This window comes from Passer domesticus, chromosome 6 (assembly GCF_036417665.1).
Source record: "Passer domesticus isolate bPasDom1 chromosome 6, bPasDom1.hap1, whole genome shotgun sequence".
NCBI classification, from domain to species: domain Eukaryota; kingdom Metazoa; phylum Chordata; class Aves; order Passeriformes; family Passeridae; genus Passer; species Passer domesticus.
Genome location: NC_087479.1, coordinates 38207182 through 38228579, shown reverse-complemented (window position 1 = coordinate 38228579; position 21398 = coordinate 38207182). Strand labels below are relative to the sequence as shown.

The 21398-nt window shown below is 38.5% G+C and overlaps 1 protein-coding gene and 2 long non-coding RNA genes across 7 annotated transcripts in view; 1 reads left to right on the top strand and 2 right to left on the bottom strand.

The window, feature by feature from the left end:
• Positions 1-21398, bottom strand: part of LOC135303213 (transmembrane protein 263-like) — a 231183-nt gene that overhangs the window by 125133 nt on the left and 84652 nt on the right. The window lies entirely within an intron of this gene.
• LOC135303215 (uncharacterized) lies at positions 1373-5373 on the bottom strand. The gene is made up of 2 exons (XR_010364697.1): positions 4768-5373; positions 1373-4480 (listed from the first exon to the last, which is right to left on the bottom strand). It is a non-coding gene; the product is annotated as an uncharacterized LOC135303215 (long non-coding RNA).
• On the top strand, positions 4984-19510 carry LOC135303214 (uncharacterized). 2 transcript variants are annotated; one of them, XR_010364696.1, is made up of 6 exons: positions 4984-5081; positions 5271-5478; positions 6480-6573; positions 15237-15384; positions 18225-18280; positions 19116-19510. It is a non-coding gene; the product is annotated as an uncharacterized LOC135303214 (long non-coding RNA). The 2 variants fall into 2 exon arrangements; XR_010364695.1 differs by lacking the exon at positions 18225-18280.

The following is a 21398-nucleotide window of genomic DNA, read 5'->3' as shown; positions in this document are numbered from 1 at the left end:
TCTTGAATAAATGATGAAATCCAGGACAGACTTTCCAGAATAAAAATGCTAGCTTTACCAACTGCATAGTGGCTTTGATTTCCCTGTTTATGAAGGGCTACATTTTAACACCTTCTTGCAGGAAAGTAAAGCCTGGAGCAAAACTCAGAAGAGGCTCCTAATACAAGCAATGGCAGCTCCAGAGGAGCTCCTAGCATTAAAGTTTACCCAGAGCTCACTTGCTGCCTCAGCTGTCACCAGTATTCTGACTGCAGTAAACTCAAGTGAGCTGAAGATGACAAGGGCAACAGAAATATTGGGTTTTAATTTTTGAAAGTAAATCTAAACATCTTGTACAAGAAATTGCCCAATAAAGCATGACACAGAAGTTAGGTATCTTTGATTCAACAGACTGGCTGAAATATCCAATCTCCACCTGGAGCAGGAAGGGACAGCAATCATGTAATCTTTGTGCTTTGCAAGGCCACTGGCTCTGCTTAAGGAAAACTCCCAGTGGACAGCTACAGCAGTTCCATGGTACACATCCACCTTAAATGACTGACCACCATAAAACAAACCCGAATTCTTTCTCTTTTAAAATACTGTTAAGGCAAAGCTATAGCTCACAAGAATGCTACAGCTCACAAAAGCAAATTTTAGTGGCAAGTAAATACCATACAATGAGGAAAAACAGGAAGAGAGAATACAAAGTTCTTGGCAGTGGGAAAAAGGAAAAGAGCCTGCACAGGAGTAGGGCAATTCCACTGGGAATATGAAATGGAAAGGGCATTTTAAGGAAAGATGAGAAGCACATGTGAAGGGGAGAAAGTGTAAAGCGGAACAAATGCTGCATTATGTGAGAACAGAACTGTGTAGGTGATTTCTTTTAGATGCCAGGACACCAGATACCAGCTAAGTAGATCACCACTGTTTTTCTAAGTATCTCAGGTTTCTAATATTGTTCATTGCTTTTCCATTAATGTGGCCTTTTCTTTACTGTTTTGCTTCACTGCAGCCATGTAGTTCAGTGCCTATGAAGGTTACACCTCTGACCTGAACTGGACGAGCAAGAGATTTATTCACAGAGCATTTTAGATTATTATAGTGAACTCAGTGTCTAGTGGCTGCCTATTTCCCATCGCATCCATTATCAACAGCTATCAAATCCTCTAAAATACAGCAGCTCTTCAGAAACAGGGATGTTTTCCATACAGAAAGAACACATCAGACTTGAGTACTGCACACAGATATACTCAGCCACATGATCAGTGTTAATAGTGTCTCAGCAAATTTCTATCACTCAATATGGTTTTACATCTGCTTTACACAATATAATACAGTTACCTAATATGTTGATCAGAATTGTGCAGGAGTAAATGACACTACAAACCACTTGTCCACATTGACATTTATTTTGTTCTAAGCATGCCAACAAGTCATTAATCTAGACTATTTATTTTTAAGTAAACAGCTACATGACCTGAACTTTAAATTAAACCAAAGTTTGAGCCTGTATATAGCAATATTTCTTTAAAAAGATCAGTCATCAATACTGTATGTTATGCAATGCTAGCAGATCACATTATGGTATACCCATATCTTTCATAATTTATTTTTCTAAATATTACTTCTCAAAGTCCTAATATAGTCTACATATATATCTTCTCATCTGCTCCATGCATAGTCGTCTCTGATTTTCTGGAATATCTTTATCTGAGTAATGCTCCATTCAACTGCTTTTCCAGGTTAATTTTTATTTTTAAGTAAGTTTAGCATACAAAAAATGCCAAAAAAGGTTAATTTAAAGAAAGTGTTAGTTGTTTCTTTACACGCGTTAGCATATTTAGATGTTGAATGATATGCATCATACTGAAATCCCCCTTCAATAATAGTGCAGGAGGTACATAAAGGTTTGCTATTTCTTCTTAATGTCTTTCGTAGGATGCACTACAGGAACAAAAAGGAATAAATATTACGAAAGGCCACAAAACTAATGAGTAGCTAGTGCTAGGAGGCAATACTGAAAGAGCAAAGAAATTCAAAATCTTGTACCTATCAGATCTAGATGCATCTCATATATATACATATATAGGTATAATATGTGCATGCATATATATTTTACCGGTGCTACAAAACAAAATCTGAATGGAGGAGCTATAAATAAATTTTTAATTCGAAAATATATTTTTTCAGGGGAAACCCCAAGCCATTAGAGGAATATACTTACAGTTATTTTCACTGTTAAAATCAGATAAGGTTTTTGCTTCAGGGAACTAATGTATAGGAACGTCTTCAAAGTGAAGTAGTGTAGAGAGTGCAGGCAAGATAAAGTGGGCAGGCTCAGTCTCAGAAATAAATTAAAGTGCTGACTTCACCTACATTGCTTTGTGGCAAGGCGGACAATCTCTTTTTTTCCCCTTGTTATTATGTCAAGGTAACTAGTTTTCCTTACAATTACATGGACTTTTCTTGTTCATATTTGAATCAGACATTAAAACCAACATGATGTTGTTTTGTGATACTGTCTAATCTCCCTGTTCCAAAGGAAATTAGCTGTCCTCTTAATAGAATCTCTCATGAAGATTTCCAAGTTTTCCCCACTTTCTTGCTGTCTATGGCTCCCCAAGAATTCCTGTTTTCTTTTTGTCTCTTTTAACTATGAAGAAACCTAAGATACTCAGATACAGTCATTCAAACCTTCCTCCTTCCTTTTCCATTCTTATTCTGTCTCTGATAACTCACTCTGATTCCTCTGCTGTCCCTTCTTCTAATCCATCCAGATATCAGCAGCTTCAGGCTATCCATTCCCCTTGTTTCCAGTCTTCACTGCCCAGCCTCAGACTCCTTCACTGCTGCCAGCAATGACATTTCACCATTCTCTTTGCTTGCCCTCTTACCTTCAACTCCCAGTTGCTTGCCCACTTACACTTTTCACTTTTATTTCTTAGATTCCACCTATGCCTGACAGGTTTTATAGGACATCCATTTCACTGAAAACATATGAAAACTTTGGTACAGCTAACTCCTGGAACTTAATGCAATACCCCCAGCTCCTGGTTTCATCTGTCAGAACACGCCTGAAAGAGGTACATTTAGGGATAGTTGAAAAGGTCTGTATTTTTCTTTAATTACGGCAGAATTTACAGAAACTAAATCAGAAGTAAACAGAAGTTAAAGTACAGGAAGTAAACAGAAGAGCAGTGCAATGCCAGATCATTATTGACCAGAGAAGGCCTTGAGAAGCTTGGAATGTGGTAGCAAGCTAGAGCCCTATGGACAATGAAGGATGTACTTGGGGGTAGCCACACTGCATTGACTGTCATATTTTATTCAGGAGGTCTTTGTGCAAAAACTTGTAGTTTGTGAATACTGGGCCATATGGACCTGGCTGGGGCAAATACCATCTGGGCAGATTAAGGGGATCTGAAAGCAATTGGGTAAATAAAATCATAAGAAGGGATACTAAGAGTAATAGTTTTTGTTTTCCTTAGACTGATAAATATTAAAAATGCTTGACCTAGTTGTGGATGGACATGTCATGCCCTTGTAGGAAAAACTGTCTAATTAATTTTAATTTTATTCAGACCACATATTTATGGCTTCTTATAGTCCCATGCAGTGATGGTCATTTTCTGTAAATAGCACAGAAAGGACACTCACTTTCTATTCAGTGAGGATAACACAAAACCACATAAAATAGAAAAACACGCTCATTTTAGAGGAGGCAAACATCAGGTATGTGTTTCTCTAGGAAGAATATTACTTACAGCTGAAGTTCTTGAAGTATGGCTATTCCTACAAGGCAAAGAAAACTTCAGATAGACTATAGCTGAGCTCTTAATGATCGCTTCTTTCATTAGCTGGGGGTAGGAAGAGTAAGTAAAGGACTGCAAACGTATTCATGACTGTCATTAGCAAAAATGGCACTGTGCAAATCAATTTCCATGGATCCTGCTAGGATGGGCTTTCTAATTAGCCCATCATTAGACAGCTAACTTCTCACCACTTCTCAGACATCAAATAGTCCATCACCAACACACCACCCGAGTTAACAAGGAGAATTTTAATGAAAGCAAGTCAAATTGGCTTCTACCACAGAAAACAGACAATAGGCTTTGTTACTAATCTTTCCCTATCCTCATTTCTATTTGTTATTTTAGTTTCTGTTCTTATAAGCCTTTTAGTTTGCATCAATAATTTTTTAACCTCCTTTTACTAAAGGATAGAGCAGCTGTAGGATGGGGGGGTGGGGGAAAATGCTCAGATAAAGCCAAATAAGGTACAAGCTGAGATTGCTTCTGGGTATTTCAGAGCTTTCCATCTTATGATGCTGAAGAGAAATGTCAGCTTGCTGCTTGTGGTTTTAAATGGAAACAGCCTGTGAAAAGCATTTGAGTGATTGGCTCAGCAGTGTGGTTTAGATGAGCTTCCACCATGGTCATCCTGCTTCACACAGGGCAGGTGCTCCATTCCAAATGGTGGGGTTTGGGCTTGAAAAATCCTATCAGCAGGCAAAAAAAGGGAAACTCCCCTAAGATTAGAAGAACCTTGACAAACAGATACACAAAGGAATAAAAGAATGCTTAACAAAGATGAAAAATTTCTCCCTGAAAAGTGTAGGCATCTCAGTATTTGAGTAACAACATCAGTATTTATAATTTTTTTTTAATTGAGGGGAAAACATTTAAAAGCCTAAATTCAACATGGACATGTCTTTAATTTAAAATAGCTGTTCCTGCCTGAAGGAAAATCTGCTGCCCTACTGTTCACACACAAGTCTGCCCATACCAATTTTCTGGTTTTCTGTCTTTCACCTCCCTTTCTTCTTTATTACCAAGGACATTTACATGAAACAGCATTTTTGCTTTTAAGAGTTCATCTGTTCCTGCTGCTTATCCCCCCACCTGAAGTCATAATCCTCCATTTGTGATGACATAATAATTTCCACTGCAACCAATTGTGATGCCACAAACGGAGGATTATGACTTTAGGTTGGAAATAAACAGCAGGAACAGATGAACACTTAAGAAACAAAGATCCTGTTTTCATGCAAATGCCTTTTGTCATCAAGAACAAGGTTAGAGAAATTCAGAAAATATATGGTAAGAGCAAGCCAGCAAAATGGGTACTAAAGAGAAACTCTCCAAATTTTCCAGGAGGCATTCAGCTGCTCTTTCAAATTAACTTCCTACATAACTAGGAATTTTAAATGTTTCTGAAACATAGGTAACTTTCTATTTGATTGAATTGCCAGCACATTGTGATCTGAATTATTGACATCTTCTCACCAGCAGGACTCAGGCACTTTGCCAATGGGGTCATGACTGGATGAAAACCTCCAGATAGTGGGAACAGAAGAAAATCATCAGAAACAGGGCCAAGAGAATTTGGCCCTCTTGGTTTCTCATGTCAAAGCTTAGCTGAGCTATTTTTTTTCCACTTCTTCAAAGCCAAAAATTCTCCAATTTCAGAAGTATCACTAACTGAAGAAATACTCAGGTGATCCAAACAGCACGAGCAGCAGAAGCAATTTGTGTTTTAATTTAGTTGGATCAGCTTTGAGGTTGCTGCAGTTATAATTACAGGGCTGCAACGAATGGTGAAGCTCCCTCTAAATTTAGTCTGAACACAGCCTGTAAGATGCAGTCCAAAAGGACACACCTAACAAAGCAGAGCAAGTATTTTTGCTGTGGTTAATGAACGAATAGGAAAAAATGAATCCATGAAGAAGAAAAACATCTGAATTTATCTTTCCTTTTGGAATAAAACCAACTCCTAAGCAAAACAGTTGAAGAAAAATTATCGACATTTTCACTATAAAATTTTTGCTTTAAAATGGCAGGTATTCTAGAAATAAATATTCAAAATACAGGCTCAGAAACATTTTCTGTGTTGTTAAAAAAATGGTTTAGGTTAATTGCATTTGCTTTCAGCTCAGATGTGCTTATAACATCACCACAGCGGTGGTCAGAACTGCTCTCCCACTTCATGAGAATTGGGATGGATGGACGGATGGATATGATCATACTCCTCTCTCAAAAATTCCAGAAATTGGGGGAGAGTGGGTGTTAGGGGAGCAAGGACTAACTGTTGAATGCCTGAATATACATTTATTTTACTATAGTAAGTATATTTACTTACCATACTAAGCATTCACCTGCTTTAAGTTTCCCATCTGGGACTTTTGCCCAGGTGAACCGTGGTGGCTCTCAAATGCAAACTGCTGTGCCCCTCTAAAGGCAGGAACATGGCCTGCCACACACCCCCAGAGCACACACAAAATGGGACAGGCTGAGCACTCTGGTATCTTGTGTTGAAATGTCCTGAAACGGATCTAACAGACTAAGGCAGGTAACCATAATGTGATCTCTCATTTGTTCTTTAGTTTTTACTTTTCAAAATGCAGGGACCTTGGCTTAGATCTATCCAGCCTAGTTTTAAGCAGCTGACTGAATCCCTAAATGAGAGGCACAATTTTCCTTATCTTCCTACACAAGCAGGACCTCCAGAAGATGATTCACACCAGGTTCTGAATCACCCTTGTGAAGTGCATCACTGCCCGCAGAAGGAAGGGAGTGATGAACATTTACAAAGGTCAGTGTCTACATGTACACACCACTCAGCTCTCCAGTTCCTGAGCAATCTAATTCCATCCCACAAAACATCTTGCCCACTCAGACATACAACAGATGATCCATGGTCTTCCAGTGCTAGCAGCAAACTTTTCAGCCTTCCACTCACAGCACTATGTTCAGACAACCATTCTGTGGGGTCTCTGCTGAGAAGCAGAGGAAAAAAAATTCTCCTGCTATTACATTGCCACATTTCATGAACACCCCAAGATCTAATTTCTGAGAGCATTCTGAATACATTTCAGGCAAAGTACATCTTTATCTTCTAATTTTTCATTGTATAAGTTTGCTTATTGTGGTTTTAAAGTAGTATTTTACCAACCTAATTGAAATTCAGAAAGAAAAGGATCCCAGAAAGAAAAGGGGAAAAAATGAATGTAAAACCAAAGGTGCAATTTTAACAAATTTAAATAATTTCTTTAAAATGTATTCTTCCATACAGCTGTTCCTTTAATCCAACAACAGTGCTCAAAGGAGCCCAGAAGTCAAATCTCTAAAAACTAGTGTTTAATAATTAAGTTACATAAATTGAACATAATTAAGTTATCCCAGCTGGGCATGTGCTATTTGTGTTTGAATGATGAAGTCAGCAGTAAAAAGCAAAACAGAATAGATTATAAGAAATTTCTATACAATATTCCACTTACATTAAATGTGCCAAGATATTCAGACTCTAAAACAGCCTTAAGTAGGTCCAGGAAGGTAGTTTATATTTAAAATTAATAGATCAAATTAAAAAGTGAAATATGAAAATTAAAACATGTCTCCATTATTGCCAGTTCGATAAAATGGAAAGGAAGAGGGACAAATGAAACAATTTCAGTATCAAATTTGCTTGCAGTTTTTGATGTGACCCCAAGCCATAATTCTCAAACCATCACAGAAGAAAAATTACCCATTCTTGATAGCATGTAAAAAATGTTTTTATTAAGAAAACTGACTTTACTTTTACTGCTAGGTCTTGTAGAGAGTTGTTCAGAGAAATTTGGACCCAGCAGGCTAAATCATAGTATTTTTACACTTGAAAAGTCATAGACAGCGTCCAAAATGTCTCATCCATAAAAGCACTTTAGACAAAGCTGCAAACATGAGGTGCCAAAAAGAAAAAAAAAATCTAACAAAATGGAAGTAATCCAAACCCTGTTCAAACAAAAAAAAAAAAAAGCAGACCATAAATAAAAAGTATATAAGAAGTTATAAAAAGTCATCTAATCTATCTATTGTCCACAGAAGAATCAAGGTTTATGGTTTTCCTGAGAAACACCCAACAGCAGATGGGAAAGAAAGCCAACAATCAAGACTCCATGATATCCCAATCGACTTCCCAATTTGACAGAATTCTTTCTGTTAGAAGTATTTTCCCAACATGCATCAACCTTACTAGAGCAGTTTAGTGTTCTTTACTACTTCTCCTACACACCCTGTAGTACACAAAGGATTTCTAAAAAATTTTTTCAGCAGAATTTTAAGTGTTTGAAGATTATTTTTTAAATCCCCTTTCCCATCTTTTCTTCTTTAGATTACCCAGCCCCGATATTTCAGTTCTCATCCAGACACCAAGTTATCTAAGGCTGATGATCCTCACTGTTCTCCTCTATACTCCCACTGCTTCACCTCCTCCCTGGAGGATGCCCAGAACAAAACACCACACTTCAGTTCAGGCCTTAGGGATTACTTCATGAGGCTTTTGTGGGCACTCTGCTATCCTTTCCACAAGTTTAACCCTTCAGTCTTGGTGGGCCACAGACTAAAAATTATCATCAGATCTTTTTTTCTCAGAACTGCCCACTAGCCACTTATTCTTTACTCTCAGTTCAAGCATTTTATGCCCCTTATTACTCTAAAGTCTAAATTGATGCTTTTCTTTACATGGCGTCATCCCACTTTCCTCCCAAACCACTTCTCCAGCCTGCTAAGATTATGCTCAATTCTCACTGTGTCCTTCAACATATTTGCAGTCCCTCCCAAGTGCACATCATTTGCAAACTTAGTAACTGTAATCCAGATGAAAAGCACTAATGAATGTGCTGAGTATTACTGGTCCAGAACTATCTCTCTCCTTTCAAGAGTGACTCAATGGGTACAGCAAGAAGCCTGACTTTGCACTCTTCACACTGGAGATTCAGCTCTTTTCCAGGTACAAATACTACATCAGGAATCTTCTACTTCATTTCCCAACATAGATCTTTGGCAGACACTCAAACTGCCCAGAAAACGATACCTGGATACTATTAAACATGTTACTGAAATTTTTATTGGCAGAGACACAGCAATCTACTATCTCCTCACCAGAGGACCTCTGCCTCAAGCTTTATCTGAGAATGTACATTTATGTATGAGCTGATGTATGCTCACATACAAGGCAGTAAAAATGAACACACTAGTAACAAATTCAAGTGTTGAATGTTTTGATAGGCACCAAAAAACTGCAGTGTTTTAGTCTTTCTATAACCAAAAAACCAGGGATTCTGAATACAATTGCACATTGTACATTACATGTACAATGTAATGTGTACATGTGTTCATTGTACATTAATGAATTTTTCTATTCCTGAAAAAGATGAGGACAGACTTGGCTTTGGCTTCTCTACACCTCAAATGAATCCAGGCATTTGATTACGTCCACAGAAAGAAATACTTTGACAGGCTTCATCAAGGAGATTTTAAATGCATATTATATATGCATCCATCCTTACTACAGCTCTTGTTTTATTATCTGACTTTACAGAAATTGAAAAAAAGGCATCACTTCTTCAGAAGATAAAAGTATATTAACTAATGACAGTGCTTCATTGAGACTTTTTTTTATAAAGTCTGCTAAAGTACATGTTCAGTGACCACCTATGGTGGGATCAAACACTGAACCAGCCACTGTTAAAGTGGTTATAAAGGAAATAAGTAAATGTATTTGCCCTGGAATTCAAAAACTTATCACTAGGTTTTTTTTAAACTCAGGAATGCATCTAGCTCATTAGGATTACTATATACGCCACATATTTTTTAGTATGGTGTCAGGAAAAGAAAAGACATCTGCTAAAACAAAATGCCAATAAAAACATTAGGTGGCCATCTATGCCTACCTTAGAAACTCAACACAGTATTGTTGTAATTTACTCTCAATAAATAATCATAAATTAATCTTTTTACATGAGAAGTTTATAGTGATAAACGTCTGATTTTAAAGTTAAGAATATAACTGGAAAATAACTACATACAGAATGCCTTCCAAAAGTATAGCACAAGGAAGATGTTTTGCTTCCCATGTTAATCTCTGCAAAATTATGTACTGAGAAAAGAAAGTCCTTGCTCAACTCCCAACAATGTAAACATTGCAGTAAACTGCAGTAACTGCAGGAAAAGCTGGCCCTGCTGAGGCACTGGGAGCTCTTCATCTTAAAGAGGATTTCACACATTCTAAGCTTCTTCACTCAAAGAGGAAATCAATGTTTACCACCCAGAGCAATACATGGAATTAGTTCTCATCCAACCTCTGAAAAGTCATTTATTTTCTATCCTTGAAAGAGCTCTACATCTCAGAAAGTCAGAATACATTGAGTAAGGTCTCTACAAATAGTCTTTAATCCTCCATTTCAAAGTCTTGACTCTACCTCCACAAGTTACATTTAGGTGAATACTAACTTTTCCAAAAGAGAATTGTATATTCTAAAAGCTTGTTTTTAACCAACTCATAAAACTGGAACCATTAATAAAGGGCCTTTGCTTTCAAGGGCAAATCCATTGCAAATACTACTTCCCCCTGAAGCACTTGCTAGAAATTGTTTCATGATTTATAATCAAAGTACCAAATCAGATAAAAGTCACAAGCTAAATTTCTTGTCAATGATAACCAAAATATTGGAGAGATATGCCATATCAGCTATCACAAATATGAGAGAGAAGCTTACATGTTAATAAAGCTGACATTGCAAATCCCTTTGCATTTAGGCCTCTATCCATGTTCTACTGCTGTTGTCGTTTATGAACTTGTGATCCATTACAAATGTACAAGTCAACAGAGCATGCCAGCTGAATTTAGATACAAATGACAGAGATCACAAACATCTACTGACCTTTTTGCCAGAGGGCAGGAACAGGAGGAGGGGGAGGGATTCTACTTCTCCATTTTAATTGCATACCATAAAACCAGAAATTGGAAAACAATACCTTTACTGTCTTCCGAACTATTAAAATACTTTAATTCTGGAAGACTTTTTCCAGTACTACAGATAAACATTCCAGGATTAAACAAATATCAGGTTCATACACCTGAGGAGTCAGTGAAACATAGTCCCTCTCCATTACCATTATTCTTTGCTCCTCTGCTTACACACAATCTACATGAAAGATGATGTTTGATGATTGTTTATATTTGAAGTTGATTAATTACAAACAAAATGTTACCAAGACTAACACACCACCTGACAAACCACATGCTTGCAGCTTTCAGGCTGGCTGGATAAACTTGGTCAAATCTGAAGCTCAGCCCGTGTCCTGTGAGATCACCCCCATTCCATCAGCCACTCACTGCCATAAGCAAGGCAAGGAGCACACGAGCCAACAGCCTGAGAGCTTTGACTGCGCCAAGAACTCAGAGCTCCTCAGCATAACTTTAATGTACAATTTTGACATAATTATCTACATTTAAAATCTCTTCTGCAGAATGTTAGCAAATTTTTAGCCCGCTTTTTAAAATCCAGATGGGAATCCCACAGCTTGACAAGCTTTAACTTTTTCTCTCTTGAATGAAGTGTTCTAGATATGGAAAAAATAAAGTCAAAAAAATTCTCCATGTCTACTTTAATGAACTAGATCATAATTCCTGTGAAAACTGAAGTTCAATTTAGCATGATCAGATTTATTTTTACAAATTTAGCTCTACATCTCCAAATCATCTTTAGAGGGAACAAAATAGCATGGCAGCATTATTGGGGAATACTACATTTATTAAAACTATAAATCCCTCCAAAATGAAGATAAGTAATTTTACTTTTTTTCCAACGTTGAGAAGAGTAAAAATGGTTCCCCAGAATTTCAGTAGACAATTTAACACCTTATTCAACTAAAGTGTTTTGGTTTATTCAACTAAAGCAAGTGTCTTGTTGCCTTTGTTGTTTCTCTCAGGAATAACATACAGGTTTGTAAAACCCATGCTCAAAGAAGTCAAATTCACATCTTAAAACCAACATGTGCTCAAGATACCCAAAGTTTAACTGGATTTAACTGCTGTCTGAAACACCCAATTACCAAGTCTGCTTTCCTGAATCACCATTGAAGTGACCCAACAACTAAAAGGTGCTCATATACCACATCAGAAAATGAGTTTACAATTTAAGTAACTTACTAAATTAGAAGTTAAATTGTCCACAGATCAGTATAGATTAAGGGCATTTTTCTGTTTGGGGTTTTGTTTGGTTTGTTAACTGCACTAAAAAGGAAGTCTTTTTACTACTGAGTTAATTTAGGGCATAATTTTCAGAGACATGCATCCACAGTGTGTGTGCGTTACAGCACCTAATTAAAACACAATCAATCAACTGCTGCTCTTGCTCAGAAAATTTACAGCAAAATTCTGAACTCTAATTTCCATCAGGAAAAAAAGTACATTATGTCTGTCCCTCCTCCACACCTCCAGTTCCTTCAAGGCAGTCTTTCAGTCTTCCCTTCCTCCAGCTGCACATGAAAATTACTCCTTTTCCTTTCTTCTTACATATATACCTATACATATTAAAACCCTTTACTCTCCCTATATATATATTTATACATAGTCTTTCACCTGTTATTTAGTTTCCTGACATGCCTAGGCTTTACCATTGGTTTCATTTAAATTCCACAGCCTGAGAAGAGTGTATGTGTTAGCAAGACATGGAACCATTTGTTTCAGCCTGGCCTGAGAACTCGAGCTGTGGGGCTGACCTAGCAGAGTGCACCTGCCCTGCTGAGAAACCCCACTGCACACAGGGGCACCTGCAAGCAGGTCACACACCACATGGGAACAGGCCACAGCTGCAAGGAAGTCATGGCAAATGCCTCCATCCTACCAAAGGGAATAGAATTAAATATTTACATGTTAGCTCTCTTGTCTTAGAAGAGATCTGTAGAACACACACAATTTTTTCTATGTGTTAAAGGGACACTCATTTGCAAAGTGAATGCTTTTAAAAAATGTTTCAGTACGTGCCAAGGTTAGAATCTGTTGTGTCACCACTTCAGCTCTCTTGTGTGACCACAACAAGCTTGCCTGTGCTTCCAGTGATAAGCTCCAAACACATATTAACCTTTCTTTCAGGACTGCTTTCAGTGTTGACATCCCACTTCTGTGACTGCTGGTGCAGTCTCACCTCTGTTGGGCACCTTTTCCTTTCCCTCTACAATATTCCCTTTCTCTTATTGCTTAGTCATGGTCTTCCTTCCTCAGGTTTCCCACCTCCAAAGGCAGCCTGAACCTTTGTTCCTAACTTCCCTATCCTTCCAGCAGCAAAGCCAGAGAGCAGAGAAACAGAAGCAATAATATATCATAATTTAGCAATGGTGTGCTGGCTTAAGAGCCCCTATCTGTCAGACTTGCAAGACAAAGATGAAGAAAAAAAATCTTTTCGGTCACTTTTTCATCCAGTAGGCAAAAAATATCAATACAGGAGAAGTTCAAAAGGAAGGAGAAAATAAAAACCAATTTCAAAAGGCAGCAATTCTGTAACACTATCCCAAGTACTGTCATAAGGGATTTTGCAGCATGAGAAAGAAATATACACACATCTGCTAATTTTATATTTGAGAAATCAGGAAGCAGATTTGTTTCCATTTCATCTCCATATGATTTGGGTGCTCAGTAGGCATCTGTGTGTGTTTCAGGACAGATTTACAAATGAGCAGTATTTTGACCTTGGTAGCACCTATGCAGAGCCCAAGCAAAAACTACTCTGTATTTACTCCAGTGTTTGAGAGCACTTGATTTGCTGTCATCACAAGCCTCCCACTCCATACTTTCATTCTCTTCTAGACAGAGACTATACACCGATTCCTCAAGTAAGGAGATGGGAAGGTAAGCCTGATTTTGGGATGGATATGCAGTACAAAAGCAGCAAAAGATATGAGCAAATCAGGTAGGAAAGCTTAGCAAAACAGTTGCAGAGAGACCAGGCAGCTGTAAGAGCTCAGAAATTGTGAGAGCAGAGAACAGAGGACTCCAGTCTAGACTGTCTAACCTGAGGCTCAGGAAAAACCACTGCCAAACACTTTTCCCAACCTCATCTCTTGTTTTTTAGAGCAAACCAGTTGTGAGACAAAATGCCCTTTCATGTTTTCCTCTGCTGGGGTAGGAGGGTGGGGGTCTGGACACATGCATAGAGTAACACTGCAGAAGGCAAGCAAAGCTCCAAGATGCCAGGGAATGGACCACTCCACGTGCTGCTGTTCTTACTGCAATGGCATGGACAGCAGCTGAAGTGCTGTGACCTGCTCATTCTTGACATTACATCATTCACAAGAATTTGGAGAGGAAGGAAACTCTGTACTGTGCCACTGCCTCACAGGCCAGTCACAATGCCAGCAGGTGTTTTTGCCATTCTCTATAATGAGATATACAGTCTAATTCCTAGAACAATCGACAAATTTTGGCTAATAAATGCTATGCAAATACACTGGCCTAACACTCTAGTGATATCCTCAAACCTTCCAGCTCTGCTTCATGGCACATTTTAGTTGCAATAGCTGATCTTTTATTACAGGTTATCAATTCATACTGCATTGATAAGAAGCATATTATCACCCATAATATGTGGAGTTCATTTTCTGAGACTATTTCAGAGTTTAACACAGTTGTTGCTGCTATGGAGGAGCACACTCAATGACCCAGCAAGCCTGTTCTATATGTATACTCATATACAATAAGTGATAATGCTGTGCAAGTTGAGAGTCCCTTGCTAACACTTACTGTGATGTCAACTCTTCTTTTTCTGAGCATGTGCTATTTGGAGGTGTTAAAACAACACAATTCAAGTGCTAGTATGCATTTAATAAGATAAAAACAAGCAGTGAATATTACCCGTCTACATGCACCACTGGAGTTTTCAAACGCTTTTCATTATCCAGCATACTTCACTTACTTTTACTTAGATAGTTTTAGAACTGCCTTAAAAATCACATCCCCCTCTATTAGAGAAACTCATGTTAAAGGCTGCAGAGCATGGAGACACATGGATGCAATCAGCTTGGTGATGGGCATGACTCACAGAAAGCTACACTCCCGGGCATTCTCACCAGTTTTACTTGGGAGTTCACACATGCAGTATCTGGCTGTTAAGTGAGATCTTCCAGCCACATCTGTGCACTCTGTAGGGAAGGCTGGTACTTCTGTTAGCAGATGGCAGCTGACCACTTCCCTGTGTTGTCCAAATGGGAACTGAATATCCACAACAATGACTGAAACTGGGACAATTATACTGGGAGCATTGGAGAATTATGTTAACAAATAGCTAAAGAAATAACGTTTAACTTGCTATTCATGTCTCTTCCCAGTTTTCACTTAAAAATAGTGAACAGCTTTTAACAGACCATGGATTGTTATGCTGCACAACAGACCTCTGAAGAAGGGTTCTGGATCATTCTTCCTCTTTCCTCTCCTTTCAGCACTTCTGTAGCAGAGCTCTGGCTGAGAGGGTCTTACACTCTTCCCCTGGGAATGGAACTGGTTTTTGTACAGTTGTCTGAGCAGCCCCCAGGACCATTCCTTTCTGCAGCTAGCTAGAAGACATCTGTCCTTCCACATCAATGGCAGGTAAGGTCTTTGGCTGAGATCAGTAACTCAGGAGAAAGCCTGGGCTCCTTTACCAACACAGTACTTGAGTAAGGAGAGCATGCCAACCCCTTTCTAGGACAGAAGATGCACTAGCTGGTATTTCTTTCCAAAGGCTTCAGAGAAACCTGATCCATGTAAATGATCAAAGCCAAGCTTTATCAGGAAAAGAAAAGAACATGCTGTGAAGTTATAATTAATAACACTTGTTGCAACTTACTAACATTTATTAAGCATGGGAAAACTATAATGCCCCATGGGGATTAGGCAGCTAGAATGGGTTTGGCTTTTGTTGGGGGTAGTTATTTAATTGCCTTAAATTTTTAAACTGAAAAGTTGAACAGCAGAGATGAGGGATATATATGGCCATAAATTGTCCTAAGGACAGAAAAAGGTTTTGAGAACGAGTCCCCAAACTTCACTGTGCTGCTCAAATCACAGCTACTCCACTGGAGACATGAACATTTCTGTACTCTGCTTGTGCTCAAGCACCAAATCTAGTGGCTTTACATGGTCAGCACAAGGAAAAGGTACAAGGTGCTAGTACCAGCCACTTGCATGGCAATGCTTGGTTAGCATGAAAATGTAAAAGAAAACAAAATCAGCAAATCACAGACTAACAAACTGTGTCTAAATTTCATCAGTCTACTCAAAGTATAAATGGTACCCCTGAGATCTCTCCAGGTGGAAATCAATTTTGTTAGTCCACTGAAGAGGGGCAAGGGAGGAATCAGTACTGCAAGCATACAGGCCCCCTAAATTGACTCAGTATGCAGTGGGCTAAACAAGCTTTTCCCCAAAGTCATGAGACGTCAGATGAAAAAAAGCAAAATAAAAAGAGGCAGCCATGAGTAACAAAAAAACCACACAGAAGCAGACAAATGAAGACAGAAAAATATTTACTGTTTTGAAGTTAAAGAATGAGATGGCAAGATAATAACCTGTCAATCAATACCTGCTAAGTGTCTTGGGAAAGGCAGTAAAATATACTGTTCAAGATGTTAGCAAGAATATAATTCTGAGAGAACAGTCTTGGTATGATGAAAAGCTTCTGGAGTTAGAAGAATGAGAATATGGTATACTCTTCAAGGCAAGAGTGCAAGCACCCACTTCTGGATAAATATTCAGAAATAAAAAAAGATAATCTTCATAAATATTCAGTAGAGACAATCTCACACTCCACAAGGACTCGGGAGAGAGTAGTTGACCAGACATGTCTTCAGTACCTCTTATATCTGGCATTAAATTAGTCTGTAAAATCTAATCAGAGCTGAAGTAGGGACATCTATAAAATAATTTCAGCACCAATACAAAAGAAGCTTCCCATGGAACTGTAAGAGATCATTTTAGCTGAACTGCAGGCTGGATTGCTCTAAAACACATCCTCAGTTTATCTACAGAGGAGATGCAATAGGGACAAGAGCCTCAGGAAAGCAAACAAAGGTAGCAAACAAAGAACAGTAGTTCAGGACTAAAATTCAGCTTACTTGCTCATAAAGCCCTGTGGCAGGTGGCAGTGCTAACAAGATGGATGAATAATACTGTGTGACTCTGGTAACTGGTAAGCAGATCTGGGAAAGGATAGTTCAGCAGTTAAATCACTCTCAGGAGCATGAAAAACTTTGATTTCAGACGTTCATACTCTCCAAGTATTATCCAAGAGGCACTAGACAAGCCATACATTACCAATTTAAACAGCATTCAGAGCCAAATACTCAGTCTGATTATGAACTTTGTCCATTCATTTAATCATTAGGTTATGACTGGGTTTTTCTTTAGTCCTACCATCAAGAGCCTGTCAAACCCCACTTGTCATACTCATTTATACCCCACACCCCTCCAAAGCATCTGGGCATTGCTTTAGAGATTCTAATGTAGCATTAATATTGTTCTAAGAAACTACAGAAGTGACCATAGCTCTTTTGTTCCTTGGTGGCATCTGCCTTCTTCTAGAGGAGGATGACATACAGATTTGAGCTCTAATGAAGCATAACAAAACTGAAAAGGAGGAACAATTTCTCAGAGATCCTCCTCAGCCTTAAGTTGGCAGAGGCACATAGGACAAAGGATTCTTAGAGGTGCATGCACTGTTGAAGTCAGAGCTGTGAACAGCTGGCTCCAGCTATGGGTTTGGAGTGGAGACAAAGCCACTTTAAAGCACTGCAGATGCTTAGGGCAAAAGGGCTCCCAATGCCTTTCACAACATTTCACACTGATCCTGCTCAGTTGACCTGAAGCTCTCTGCTCAGTAACATTCAGCATTGCTCCAGCTCGAGTACTTTTCATGCCTATCTGCCTGGTGTTCCCTAAGACCTTGATTTCCCAGTTCAAGCAAAACCCCAGCTACAACTCTAAAGCTTGACAAGTAAACTCACACATCCTGTGCTTCTGCACACAAGAGCTGCAGATTTATAAGCTGATTCTCCTGCTGAAAGCAAGGCTCTGTGCTTTGTGGACTCAGCCTTACGGATCATGCCATAAGGACAGCTAAGCAACTCCCAGCTGACTTCATGTGCTTTCCTGGCTCCTACTGAATGGGAAGTGAGGATTGTCCAGGTCCCATTTGTTTATGCAGTTCTCATTCACTCTTGGACAGTTTGATGCCCATGCTTCTTCTGTGCTTGTCCACACTGTACAGATTTTTAAAGTTAGAATTATCTGACTGCCTAAACCATTGAGGACCTTTATGATGATTTTTATTAGATATATTTTAATTTTTTATGATCTCAGGTGTTTAAATAAACTGTATTAGGAACTAGTAAGGTTCCAGAGGTTAAACACAGAAAATAAGGGGGTTTTGTTTGGGTTTTTTTTGTTCGCAGATGTAATACAGATATCAATTTTATTTGGCACAAAAGCTACTCTAGCACACCAGAAGGTAGGTTTTAACTCCTTACAACAATTTTATCCAAGATAGGAAGTCAAACCTTTCCCATTACTTCAAAGAAAATATATTTTAATCTGAGGATAATTAAACAAAGTGTTTCACACTACACATTACAATTGCTACACGTGATGCGACAAAAAATACCAGTGCAATAACTTCCCTTGTAGAAAAGGAACAAAACCAAGAATAACACTGGCTACAAAGGAATTACCACATTACACATTATATAGGTCAATGGAAACAGAAAAGAAAACCCTGCAAAAGCAATTTATCATTATCTCCCACAGAACACTGATTTTATTAAAAAATGTTTGTGTATGTTTTCTTAACAACTTCAATTGGTCCTGTGTTTTCTATGGGCTCAGAAATACTCACAGCAGTGTCACCGAGGCAGACTCTCTATGAAGTTCCATAACAGAAGCACACTTGTGTGAGGAAAAAATAATTCCCACACGTTACCAGGGGAGATATTCGAACTTCTGCAATTTGGTCTCCTGTTGTTTTGTATTGAGACCAGATAGAACTAAAAGGTTTTGGGTGCAAGGTGGAATTAGAAAAGTAAGGTGTGAATGATTCACACAGAGACACTTTGTCTGCTAACAATTAATTATCAAGGGCTGTCAACACAAGAGTGACTTTACATCGAGATACAATCAAAGGCCAACCACCACTCATTAGCTTTTAAAGATTATGAGTGAGCTGGAGGCAAAACACGTGACAACTACACAACACTTGTGAACCCTGACTTTCCCACTCTAAAAAATCTAAACTACTGTGGATTTATTTGTTTACAAGCTTTTGAAAAAATCCATTTTACACATCTCAGCAGGGAAGAAGATCACAGCCTCCCCTTCCACCTGCCCCAGCTGCCTGGAGTGGAGCCTTCACAGCTGTAGCACTACATTAGATCAAGGAGAGGAGGAGCTCTGCTCCCACCCCACCCTCCTGCCAACACAAGGACACTTCCCAGCTGCCTGCTGTGATGCTGAACACAAAGTCCAGCACAACAGAATCACAGATCCCCCACCCTTATGCTGCAGTTTCTGTCAGGATGGAAATACTGTGTTTCACTGCTACAAATGCAACTGTACCCACACTTGTCATTGGTGTCACAGTAGTACTACAGAACCACTCCTGAGAAGAAATTATTTCTGACTCTACCATAAGGTTTGTCCTATGTGCTGTACCTAAGATGTAGTCACAGAAAAAAATAAAAGCCAATGCACCAAGGCATCTGTTCTGTGAGAAATTACAGCAGTATGTGAATATGTTACTAATCAGTATCATAATACAGAACAGAGCCAGTGGCTAAAGGTTTAACTAAAGCAGTTTTAAAACAAGTGCAACACTTCACACATCCTTTTAACATAGTCTAGGTATATCTATAAATTCTAACATTTGTTAGAATTCCAAAATTCTAAATTTGGTATCAGTGGACCAAAATAATAGCCATCTTACAATACAAAAATATTGGCGGGCATAGCCAAGTGCATGATTAATTTTTTTTAAAGTATTGTAGGAAAATAAAAGAATGATAAAAGGGAGAGGAGAAAGATGAGAAGGTAGCATAGGTTCTATAAACAAAGAGATTCACTCTTTGTACAGAGATTTCAGTAAAAAAAAATATTTTTAAAATATATAAATAACCAGATGATAAAACTGTGAGCAAAGAGCAGCACTGAGTTCAAAAGCATTCTGTCAGAGTCTTGCCCACTTTCTTTTGGTAAAATTACTGCACTAAGTGAATGAAAGGGATCTGATAGATGCAGTTTTCAACAACTGCAGGTCAAATGCATCTAATACTCTGAATTAGCAATGTCTGAAGTACATCTTTTTGTTCCTTATCCCTCACATATATTCCATTCTCATTTGTCTACCTTGTGTCAGGACACAGCTTTTCAGCAAAAATAGCAGCGACCAACACTGAAAACCACATGAGAATATGGGTGCTGCACTCAACTGGCTGGCATTGAGACTTACAAGTATTTTGCCCCAGAGGAGCATATCTAATTTCTGTCCTATGGAACACTGCTGTCTTTCACATAAAAGCAATACTCAGAGGCAACACACAGACATTCCAATACTATTTAATGTACCTGAGAGATGAAGAGCTTAAAAAAATCTCAGAGACAGGGCCAGGACTGCAAAACATGATAGATGTAAAATAAATTCAAGGCTGTGCACTATAAGCTTTTCTTCTTGTGAAATGGATTATTAAGAATACAGTGGGGCTGTCAGCAACATATTCATCTAGTATGTGCCCTTTTTAAAACATTCTTTTCTCAGTGTTTTTGCTCTATCTTTTGAGCATGCCCTTTCAAGGAAAACATCAGAGCTGACAAAGCTGAGTTGTCATCTACAAACAAACACTGCAAAAAGAGTCTATATCCTTCTCACTTCTTATCTTGTGAAATCCATAGAAAACCCTTACACATAGTATATGATATTTTTATACGAGCATATTTTAGCACCCACAAAGGCAAGCTCATACACTGAAAGTCCAGCAGAGAGAAGGCAGATGCTGTTAAAAACCTTCAGACAGAGCCCTGATGACATGCCTCAGCTCTGACCTGCAGTCCAGACAGCCACTGCAGCTCTGACCCCTTGTGTTAAATTTATCTCTGTGTCAGTTTCTCTTACTCCTGGACTAGAAGAAGCTGTTGAAGGCCAATTCTAGTCCACTTCTCTGACATTGTACATCACACCTAATTTGCAAGCTCCCCAATTCTGTTATTCCTCTCCTGAGACTCATTTCAGCAGACTGATGTTGTGCTGCACTATGTACTACCTAGCAACACAGAGTATATTGTGAACCAAAAGCAATTAAGATCTCATCTAGAACCACCAATCTCACTTCAGCTAAAAAAAAAAAAAGGCATTTCATATTGGATGCTGCACTTCCAACACATTACTAAGAAAACAGCTATGACAAACTGAAAGTTTGAATTTAGGTTCAGTTAAAGCATGCTTCAATCCCACCCTCAGAGTTTAGGTTTTGCATTTCTCCTGTTACTACAGGAACACAGTTTCAGGAAAACTGCGAAGAAATACTGTAGGTGTGAATTTTTCAGACCCGCACTATTCTTACTGCCACTAAATCCATGGCCAG